Source organism: Sorex fumeus, unplaced genomic scaffold (assembly GCF_029834395.1).
Source record: "Sorex fumeus unplaced genomic scaffold, SorFum_2.1 ptg000061l, whole genome shotgun sequence".
NCBI lineage: Eukaryota > Metazoa > Chordata > Mammalia > Eulipotyphla > Soricidae > Sorex > Sorex fumeus.
In genome coordinates this window covers 4,415,625-4,427,412 of record NW_026606118.1, presented here as the reverse complement: position 1 = coordinate 4,427,412, position 11,788 = coordinate 4,415,625, and positions in this window count along the sequence as shown.

Below are 11,788 nucleotides of genomic sequence, written 5' to 3'. Positions count from 1 at the left end.
TGTTGCCAGGCCCAGGAAGAAGAGGGCAGGAGGGGTCCGAGTTCTGCTCCTGGCCTCCGGCTGCTGTCTGTGAATAGAACCGGGGCCAGGAACATACAGTTCAAGCCAGAAGACTCGGGTTCGGGGCTCTGAGCAACAGCAAGGGTTTCCCTTGGCCAGCAGGAACACGCACGGGAGTTTCCTGGCTCAGGCTCCTACTGGGTGTCTGCGGGAGGCCATCCCGAGCCCCTACCTGCCCCACACCCTGGCCCGTGAAGAAAGGAGACCAAAGAAAGGAGACTCAGTGCTCACTGCACCCTCGACTTGGCTATTTTCTCCCACACCTGGTGGTGCTCAGGGCTTACTCCTGCCTCTGTGCTCGGGGAACACTCCCGGTGGGCTCAGGGGACCATATGGGGTGCTAGGGATTGAACCCAGGTCAGCTAGGTGCAAGGCAAGTACCTTACTTGCTGTACTATCACTTTCACCCCAGTTTTTTTTAGGCTATTTTTATTCTTTATTGAGTATCAGCTTAATTTTTTTTAAACTGAATCACCCTGAGATAGTTACAAAGTTGCTCATGCTGGATTTTGGGTCTTAACAATGTCCCCATGCTGGTCCCTTCCCCAGAGTGCATTTCCGCTTGGGTTTTATTCCAGCCTCTGGGGCCAGTGGTGGTGCCAAGGCTCCTCCCTTTCCTTCTCCCCTCTCTTTCTCTCCCTTTGGTTTTGGGGCCACACCCAGCAGTGTTCGGGGGCCATTCCAGGTTCTGTGCACAAGAGTGAGCCCTGGTGGTGCCCGGGATTGTGGGGTTGTTTTGGGGCCACACCCAAGCAGGTGCTGATGGTTTACTCCTGGTTCAGTGCTCAGCGATCACTCCTGATGGGGCTCAGAGGACCATAATATCGGGTGCTGTGGATCGAACCCAGTAGGCTGGGTGCACAGCAAGTGCCCGGAACCATTGTACTGTGTCCAGGCTGAAGGGACGTGCCCCACCCCTACACCGCCTCTCTGCTATCCCCACTGCCTCGTGCTCCGCTCACCCCGACATGAGCTCCGTGCAGGTTCCCGGCTGTCCCCTGCCCTCCCGAGCAGGTATTCTTCCCAGTCCATCAGGGACAAGGTGGCAGTCCCAGGCACCTGTGGAAAAACCCAGCCTTCCTGAGGCCTGTCCCACACCCCGACTGTTATCCCCAAGGTGCCCGGACACGTTGCTCACTGGGTCTGGGCAGGAGCCTGACCATGGGGCGAAGGAGGATGAGCACGCAGAGAAATCCCCCTGGATCAGTTGACTACAGCTCGCTTTATTGCCAAGTACACGTGAAGAGGGTCTTGGCTCGCAGAAGTTCCAGTCGCGGGGCTTAGCACTGTGGCCTGTCGCCTTCCCACTCTGTTTTGCCCCTGGCCCTGTCCCCTCGAGGCCAGATGCTGCGCTTAGGATGCCTTGCTAAAGGGACCTGGGGGTGGATTGAGGCTCAAGGCCGGACACGTGGGGCAGACACCCTGTTTCGCTAACTTGGCCCAGTTACTCATTTACTCCCCCTTGCGAGGTTTCACTCAGGGCCGCGTTGCAAGGTTGGGTTTTTGCAGCTCCAGTGCCCGTCGCCCTCCTCCCCACAGCGCCACGGGTCAAGCCGAGTAAGACGCACCACAAGCAAATGCAATTTGGCACCACGGCAGCACAGGGAAGGCGTGGGGGTGGAACCCAGGCTTCCACACACGCTGGCCCGGCCTGGCTCTGAGCGGCCCTTCCTCTTCCGTGCCCGAGTTTGATAACAGCCTCAACCCCTGGGCCTTGTCCATCTGCCAGGAAACAAAAACAAAACAAAACCCCACAAAGCCCAGGGGTCAGAGATGCACAATGGGGAGGGTGGGCGCCTTGCATGCAGCCAGCCCGGGCTGGGCCCCTGGGAAATGGTCCCCAGAGCACTGCCTGATGTGGCCCCCAAGCCAACCGCCCCCCCCCCGAAAAAGAAATGGCCCCATGTTCTGCCACTGTCAAGTACCAAGAGGGACCTCAGAGACTGCGTGAGGTGTGTGTCCCCAGACGCTGGGCCCAGAGACAAATGGTGGGAACTGGGCAGGCAGTGGGCAATGGAGGAAGTGGGTGGGTGGGTGGGTGGCATTAGGGTGGGGACTTTTTAAAAAAAAAAAAGGTTTCTAATGAGGTCTGCGGTTTCCAGCCCGGTCACTAGTCCCTGGTGGGGGCAGGGAATAGCCACGTCATACCCACCACCAAGCGCCAGCCTACAGGAAGTGGTGACTCATAAAAGCGTTTGTCGTGGAAAATGTTCAGCATAGGCCAACGCAGGAGCAGGAGCGTCCTCACCGCTCACGCGCCTCCGGGGCTGCGGTTTTCCTGGGCCCCCGCACTCTCCCGGACTGGGTGGGCACAGAGCACGGGGCCTCGTTTCCTCTCAAAGACAGAAAAGCCGAGAAAAAACCTGCACAACGACAAGGGCCGAACAGCGCCCCCAGCAGTCCCCACGCGCTCACCTGGCCCCTCTGTTCAAGTGTGTTGGCTGCTGCCTTCTTGGTGGTGTTGGTGGGGTCACACCTGGCGACACTCCTGGCTCTGCACTCACGACCCACTCCTGGTGGGCTCCGGGGACTCTACGGCCACGGGGGGGGGGGGGGGGGGTGGCAAGCGCCCTCCTGCCGTCCTCGCCCTCGGGCTTTTCAAACCAACAGGACCCTTCCCCTGCATTCGGCTCATCTCAGCCCTGCCAGGAACGAGGCCCGAGCACAGCTGAGTGTGGCCACCAAACCGAAACACACGAAAAGTCAACCAGCTTGTGGGGACCGGGTCTGGGGCTCAGGGGTAGGTGACTAGAGAAAGACACATATTTTTTTTTGGGGGGGGGGGATTGCTACACTTAGCATTGCTCAGGGCTTCCTCCTGGCTCTGCACTCAAGAATCACTCCTCATGGTGCTTAGGGGAACATACGGGGTGCCAGGGATTGAATCCAGGTCGGCTGCATGCAAGGCAAGTGCCCTCCCCATTGTACTATTGTTCCAGCAGCCAGGCTTTAAAAAAATTTTTTTAAAAAGTGGAACAAGGGGTGGGCGGGAAAGATGGCACAGCGGGTAGGGCATTTGCCTTGCACGCGGCCGACCTGGGTTCGATTCCCAGCATCCCATATGGTCCCCTGAGCACTGCCAGGAGTGACCCCTGTGCATCACCAGGTGTGACCCAAAAAGCAAAAAAAATAAAAAACAAAAAAAGTGGATCAAGGGGCTGGAGTGATAGCACAGTGGGTAGGGCGTTTGCCTTGCACGCAGCCCGACCCGGGTTCAATTCCCAGCATCCTATATGGTCTCCTGAGCACGGCCAGGAGTAGTTCCTGAGTGCATGAACCAGGAGTAACCCCTGAGCATTGCCGGGTGTGACCCCTCCAAAAAAAGTGGAACAAGATCAATTTTAAAAGGAGAGAAAGAGAGGGGGGGAGAGAGAGGAGAGGAGAAGAGGGAGTGAGAAGAGAGAGAGAGAGAGAGGGAGAGGGACGATAGGGAGAGAGGAAAGGAGAGAAAGAAGAGAGGGAGAGAGGGAGGGAGAGAGGGAGGGAGAGAGGAGAGGCAAGAAGAGAGAGGGAGAGACAGGGGACATCTTCAGGGCGAACATGGGCTTGAAAGAGTCATCACATGCGTGAGCGACACCGTCATAACCGAAACACTCAGCAACACTGAGAACACGAGATCTAAGGGGCAGCCCCCAGAGCTTTGTAATGTGAAGGGGCCAGGTGGGGACCGGCGGGGAGGTGGACACTGGTGTTGGGATTGGTGCTGAAATATTAGATGTCCAAAAATCAATTATCAAAAATTTTGGAAATCACAGTTCTTTAATAAGAAACTGTCACTGTCACTGTGCTCCCGTTGTTCATCGATTTGCTCGAGTGGGCCCAGTAACGTCTCCATTGTGAGACTTGTTGTTACTGTGTTTGGCATATCCAATATGTAATGGGTAGCTTGCCAGGCTCTGCCATGCGGGTGAGATACTCTCGGTAGCTTGCCGGACTCTCCGAGAGGGGCGGAGGAATCGAACTCGGGTCAGCCAGGTCGACCGCATGCCAAGGCCAATGCCCTACCGCTGTGCTGTCGCTCCAGCCCTTAATAAGAAAATCAATTTAAAAAAAAATTTAGGGGGCTGGAGCAATAGCACAGCAGGTAGAGCATTTGCCTTGCACATGGCCAACCCGGGTTCGATTCCCAGCATCCCATATGGTTCCCCCAAGCAACACCAGGAGTAACCCCTGAGCATTGCTGGGTGTGACCCAAACAGAAAAAAAAATTTAAATGTCATCACGGGCTTTTTGTCTGTTTTTTTGGGTCAGACCCAGCCAATGCTCAGGGGTTACTCCTGGCTCTGTGCTCAGGACTCACTGCTAGCAGGTACGGGGATCACATGGGGTGCTGGGGATTGAATCCAAGTTGTCTGCATGCAAGGCAAACGCCTTCCATGCTGTTAAAAGCCTACAAACCATCACAAGTTTTTAAGAAAAAATTAAAAAAATAAATTTAATGTGGGCTGGAGTGATAGTACAGTGGGTAGGATGTTTGCCTTGCACGCGGCCGACCCGGGTTCGATTCCCAGCATCCCATATGGTCCCCTGAGCACCTCCAGGAGTAATTCCTGAGTTCATGAGCCAGGGGTAACCCCTGTGAATTGCCAGGTGTGACCCAAAAAGCAAAAAAAATTAATGTAGACAAAACCCACAACAGTTAATTCATTCTAGAGTTGAAATTGATTAGATAACAAATCTCCAGTATTAAAATCAATATATATATATAAAATCTGTATGTGAAAATTATTATATGTGATTTCAGAGTTTTTAAGTCCTTGTCTAAGAATTTACGAGGCCGTGGTGGTGGAAAATGTGCACAGATGGAGGGATGGGTATTCACTCATTTTATGGCTGAGGCTCAAACATGAAAGCTTTGTAACTGTATCTAAAAGTGATTAATTTTTTAAAAAATTTTAAAAAAAGAATTTATTAGGCTGTTTGTTGTTAGTTGTGCCTCCTGGGCTGAGTTGAGCTGGCTTCTGTGACACTTGGAGTGTCAGTGCAGAGGAATTAGGAGGCGTCACGTGGCCTGAGGCTTCAGGATCCGGTGTCTGGGCCACGAGTTGGTGTGGTGGTGACCGGGGGGTGTGGGCATGGCGGCCGGGGCTTCTGGAAGTATGGGGGGATGGGGTGGGGTGTCCCCTCCCCCGCAAGAAACACCAGCGCTCTCACCCTCGGACCGCTACCTGAAATTATTCTCATTTCGGCATCTCTGCAGGAATATTCGTGACATGATGAGTCCGAGCCCTTGGGTGTGACTGCAGCACAGAGGGGACTTTCAGCCCTGGGACTTGGCATCCCCACGGAGCTGGCGGCATGGCCCAACGCCTCTCCCCTGCTTTGCTGCCACTGTGTTGGAACTCGGCCATCGGTCCTATAGAGAGGGCCCCAGCTGACGTCCCCTGCGTGCTTTAACACGGGTCATGCCCTGACTCCTAGATCCACAATCCACCTGGAGTTCCTGAGTTGTTCTTGTATTTTCCTTTGGGGCCTCCTCAGCTGTGCTCAGGAGGCCACAGGGCCACTGGCCGACCATTCTGTGCTTGGTCCCGACCGGCAGGGGCTGGGGACCATGAGGGACACCCATGCGGTGCCAGGGACTTACGTCGTGCCCCCACCTGTGGCCTTTTGGGCTGGCCCCCCACCTCCGGGGTTCCCTTGGGCTCGGGCGAGAGGGTGCTGGGCTGTGTAGCTCAGTGCTCAGACCCTCAGCCCATAGCTATGCTCTCGTGAGCAGTGGCTGGCTGGGGGCTTCTCAGCTGAGGGGGGTTTCGCCCCTTTCCCACACCACCCGGGATGCGTGGCAATGTCTGGGGACAGATTTTTGTTTTTTGCTTTTTGGGGGTCACACCCGGCAATGCCCAGGGGTTACTCCTGGCTTTGCACTCAGGAATCACCCCTGGTGGTGCTCAGGGGACCATATGGGATGCTGGGAATCGAACCCGGGTCGGCCGCGTGCAAGGCAAACGCCCTACCCGCTGTGGACAGTTTTTGTTGTCACAACATGAACACCAGGAGAGGAATCAGGGTGGCTTCGAGGCTTCAGGAGGGGCTGGCCCTGGGTTCGACTCTGACACCGCAGGGTGTGGCCCCCCCACCACGGGTCCCCAGAGCTACCTATAGTCTCAGGGGTCTCCCCTGAGCACAGAGCCAGGAGTGGCCTCAGAGCATTCTGCACGTGGCACCCACATCCCACCCCAGCCCCCCAAAATAGTCAAGAGTAAATGCAGGGCCAGGGAGCCGTCCACGGTTTCCCTGCTAGACGTCCAGCTTTGACTCGCAGCAGGAGTCGCTGTGCTGCCGTGTGTGGCAGCCCCGGGAGAGGAAGGAAGCGGGCCACAGCCACAGAGCCCCGGGACGCTGCCGGGGGACCCCCACGGGGAGCCAAGGGCGCAGGCTGGGACCGGGCCCGCCGACAGGGGTCCTGTGCTGGAAGCCCGCGTGGCCACTAGATGGCGCCCAGAGCCCGCCCAGCGCCTGCCTGCTCGCGGGCGCCACCTGCCGTGCAGTGGGGGTCGCTGCTGCCCCGGCGGGGACTGAGCCCGCGCTGGGCACTGCGGTGACACAGAGGCTCCCCCAGGCCGGCCCGGCGTGCTGATGTGGGTGTATTTCAAGGACACCCGGGCCAGGGCTGCTAGAGACGCCCCTCCAGGTGTGTGTGTGGGGGGGGGGGCAGAGCGGCCCTGGGACTTACAGAGCAGTGACCCCAGTATCTCCTGCCTGGACCCTCCGTCCTGCCTGTTCTGTCCTGCCTGTGTCCTGCCCAGCCCACAGTGGCTTGCAATGCTTGGGCTGGATGCCCTGGGCAGGCCTGAGAACAGGTGCACAAGTTCTGCTGGGGACAGGAGGGGGGTCGCAGGGGTGGGGGATGCTGGGGTTGGGGGTCGCTTGTGTGGGCCAGGCCACGGGCTGGGCATTAGCCCTGGATTTTCCTCTGCAGGATCTGACTCCCCCCCCCCCCCCCCCGGCTCTGTTCTCTCCCTAACACATCCTTGCACCCCAGGCCAAGCTCCCCGATTCCACAGCCCCCTCCCCCAGCATCTAGCCTTGCTGCTCTCATGCGGGGCGAGGGGGGGTGTAGGGTGGGCTCAGAGAGGGATTTCAGGGCCCCCCTGAAGCCCACATTTGCTCCTTTGTGCTGGTTTTGGTTTTTGAGGACCCGGTTGCCACACTTCGGGCAGTGGGCAGAGGGGGTCTGTGCTAGGGGGTCCCAATCAGCGGGTGCTGGCAGTGTGGGCTGGTCCTGGAGTTCAAACCTGAGGCTTCGTGCCTCGGTGTGTGGTGGGGGCTCGGCCACTGAGCCACCTCAGTCCCTGAGGGGCTGACTTGTCCGCTTGACCTGAAGAAACTCAACAGAAGGCTATGCAGTCAGGAGCGCCCCCATCCGTACGGCACAGACCAGTCTACGAGCCCTGGACTCTGGAGAGGCTGTGAGGGGCTAAGGAAGAGCTGAATCGTCTACGTGACTCTGCTGAAGAAGAGAAGGGGCCTGAGCTCGGACCTGGGTGGACGCTCCCCTGTATGCAGTGACCCCTGGTTGGAGTCCCTGCGCCGTGTAGAATCCCCCAAGAGCCACCAGGGGGCACTCCTAAGCCGAGAGCCTGGAACAGCCTCTGAGCACTGCTGGGTGTCGCCCCCAAACAGAAAAACAAAACAAGAAAAGGTGAAATATTGCCGATTTTAGCAATGGCAGTAACTGGAGAAAGAAACGTATCGGATGATTCTACCCCACATGCAAGGAGACACAGCAGAGGGACAAAGCAGGATGGAACGCCCGATCTCCCAGCTAGGGACAGCAGGCACTGAGGTTCTGAAATAGGGTCCCCCGAGCCTACCAGGAGTGACCCCTGAGCTCAGAGTCAGCCCCGAGCATCACTGGGTATGCCCCCCCCAAAACAGAGTAAATTAAAAAATTAAGTGGGGGTGGGGGCTCAGGGCAGGGCTCATTTCCTTGGGTCTGAGACAGTAGGAGTCTCTTGGGGTCCCCTCCAGGAGGAGGACTGGGTTGGGCAGGACAGGTCATCGTGTGTCCCCCATTCCCTTCGCTGTGTGCTGTTGTATCTGTGAGCTGGGGTGGCACTGGAAGCTGTGGACCCGCCACAGCCCAGGTCGCAGTGCTGTGGGCGCTCCTTCCGTGGTGCTCACACCATGCTGGCCAGGGCTGCACCCTTTCCTCACACTCACCAGGCACACGGATGCCCCGTGGTGCTCAGGGCCACAGGTGGCAGAGATAGCAGAGATGGCAGAGTCACTGGGTCCATTCTCAGTCCCTGTGGGCCGTGCCGGGGATCAAACCCAGGGCCACCTGGCTCACAAGGCAGGTCCATGCAGCCTCTGAGCCTTCCCTTCATATGCGACCTCCTCTCGGTCATACGGAAACTGGGGTCCCATCCCACCCTGGGGCGATTCCTGGACCAGGTCCTGCAGGCTCTGGGCACTTCACATGGGCACCAACAGCTGCATGTGTTTGCTTTGCCCGGCCACTGGCTCCTCCAGGGCACGGGCGGGGGGGAATGGCGGGGGCCAAAAATCCTGCTTGGGGCAGTGGAAGCAGAGAGGGGGGGACCCCAGACCCAGGACAGCACAAGCAGGACTTGCCGTGCGGGGAGAGGGTCCGGGGCCACCGGGCCCCCCATGCCGGTTGGGGCGGAGCTCGTCCTGCGGCACAATTTTAGCCCCGTGCCGTTGTTGTTGGTGTCCGAACTCAGCCTGGATTTTGTGTCCTGCCCGGGAGCCTGTGAGTCAGCAATATTCTTTTACTACCCGCTCGCTACTCAAATTAGCAGCAGGCTATTTCTGTCCGGGGAGCCGGAGGCCCCCTGGCCCCCAGGTCCCCTGGGACGGCGGCTCCCTTCCCCATAGCCGGACGGCAAGTGCCCCAGGCTCTCAATGCCAATGGGGCACCGTGGGCGCAGGCCGGGATGAGGGGGACTTGCCAACGATCTCGAACCTCGCCGCCCTCCCCCCCACCATGCAACCCTCGATGGAAGAAAATCTGCCAACAACCAATGCGGATCTCATGGGGCAAACAACACACACACAGCTGCTTGGCCCAAACCGCCAGCCGGCGGCGCTGTGCCCGGAAGGGAATTTGTTCCGTGGGAGCCGGATCAGGGCACGGAGTGCCATTCTTCCCGGTGCCATGGGCATTCACAGGCTGGCTGCTTGGTTTTGGTTTTGGTGGTGGTGGTGGTGGTGGTGGTGGTGGTGTTTGGGCTCACTTGGCAGTGCTCAGGGCTCACTTGGCAGTGCTCAGGACTCACGCCAGCTCCTCGCTCAGAGGTCACGCCTAATCCTATGGGGGGGCAGGGATCCAACCAGGCGACTGTGCAGAGCAAATGCCTCAGCCCTGCACAGTCTCTCCTGCCGCCCCGAGGCCCTCAGACGATAGATTTTAGGGTGTGTGCATTTGGGTTGGGTTTGGGCACTCCTGGGCTCTGTGCTCGGGGCACCCTGGATGTCTTGTGTGCTCAGCCTGTGCCAAGCCTGCCTCTGGCCCTGGGATGTGGCCTTCACACAAGTGGTTACAGGAGAAAAATCAGAATTCTTCCCAAAGTTTTCACAGGTGTGTGAGTGTGTGAGTCTGGACCCAGGGGCGTTTCTCCAGCCCGTTGGTCTTTCTAAACTGGTTCCAGGAGTCGGGGTGGGCATCGCGGGGTGAGGCCTGGCGGCGGGCGTGGGTGCCCGCAGTGGGCAGCCCTGGCAGTTGTTGTTTCAGGTTTAGTCCAGATGGAGCTGAGTGCGGCGGGTCCTGGCAACACAGCACCTGCCCCTGGAAGGTTCTAGAAAACTCCAAGCAGATGTGGCTACTGGGAGTCTGACTGAGGGTCGTGACCAGGAGCCCCACCCCCCGGACCTGAGGACTAGGTGGTTCTGGGAGGTCCACGTGGGAAGGGGTGGGGGAGAAGCAGGTGGGACCACCCTGGACTAAGAGAATTAGAGGGATTAAAATGTTTGATTTAATGAAAGAACTGTGATTTACAAAGTGATTCATAGCTGAGTTTCAGGCATATAATTTTTCAACACCAATCCCACCACCAGTGTCAACTTCCCTCCAACGCTGTTAGAGGGGGCTTCTGTCTCCTCGCTCCACCCCCCCCCCCGCCCGGAACACAGCAAACTTGAGCCTCTACACCCTGTGGTGGGGGGGGGGCGTGGGTTCGGGGCCCAGCCAGGAAGTGTTTGCTCGTGACGCCTGCCGGGTTTCTACGGGGACACAGGCCCTTTCGACCTTGCTGGGCTGGTTGGGCACCCTGGGGCCCTACGTGACAAGTGACTCGGTCTGCGTGGCTGAGGACCCTCTTCCGAGCAGCAGACTGTGGGGTGGCAGGAACTCATCTGTGACCCAGGCCCTGGGGAGTGTGAACCTGTCTGTCCTCGCAGCCCACTCTGGGCCAGAACACGCACAGCGTGTCTGGCTTGCTTCTAGAACCTTCTCTGGACCCTCGACATGCTCAGAACTCACCTGCTCTAAGGGGTGGGGGGCAGACGTGGCTGTCCTCCCGATGGGGCCTCAACAGGGGAGAGAGAGCGCCACCAACCTTTGCAGGAGAGGTTGGCATTGTCATGACCAGAAGTCTCCAAATGATGCCATCAGCCAGGGCAGAAGAGGGACCCTGCTCGCCCGTCTCACTCTGGAGAGAGTCGGAGGGTGGGAGGGACAGTGAGCTGAAGCTGGAGAGAAGCTATTCAGGACAGGCACCCGAAGGACCGTGATGGTCACTGGCTGGCGCATCTTGGACCCCCTAAGACTGGGAAAGTCAGAAGATAAGGATTGGGGGAGCCACAGTCCATGGCAGCAGCTGGGCAAGGGGGCTGCATGCCAGAGGGCATGTCCTAGGGCAGCTCCGGCCTCCCGCTAATGGCCATTCCCTCACCCCAAGTTCTTTATTGACTTACAATCTGGTTTACAATCCTAGGAAATTCCAGGTTTATTGTCACACCTCTGAGTGTGTGTGGTGGTCCCCATTTCCACCCCACAGTTCCAGAGACACCCTCTGTCCCCCAGCAAAGGCCCCTCTGACCATTCCTCCCCTGCCTCCTTTCCCTCTGAGAACCACCAAGGGTTTTCAGAGTCCTCAGAGCTGGCCTGGTTGGGTTTTGCCAGCTGGGTCAGTTCTGTGATTCATAGTCCACTCGGGAGTGAAGCCAATGGTAATGGCCACTCACTTCCGGCCTGGGCTAACCCGGCGGCCCCCGGTGGCCTCGGCGTGCTGTCTGAGATGGTGCCAACAGCCTTCCTCATGCATCTTCAGCAGTATAAGCCCAGGTCACTGGGCGAGGGGTGTGGCGGCTGGCCCCAAGTTCTGGCCCCAAGTTCTGGCATTGTGACAAACTGAGTCACACGGGGGAGGAGACACACTTTCCCAACTGCCCTTTGTTAGGACTGGACCGCAGGCCCCCAAGTCACATGTTCAAGTCCCAGTCTCAGTCCCTGAGAATATAACATCTAATGAGGCGACTCTTTAGTTTATCCATTTTGGAGGAGTGTTAGGGCCACACCCGGCTATGCTTGGGGAATCACTCCTGGCGCAGTGGTGCTGGGATCCAATGCAGGTTAGCTGTGCGCACGCTAAGGGCCTTCCCCACTAGACTCCCATCTAGAAGGAGGTGGTCTGGTGGAGTTCATGCCTGATTCAATCAGCCTAATCAATGGCTGAAGAAATAGCAATACTCGAAGAAGAAGAAGAAGAAGAAGAAGAAGAAGAAGAAGAAGAAGAAGAAGAAGAAGAAGAAGAAGAAGAAG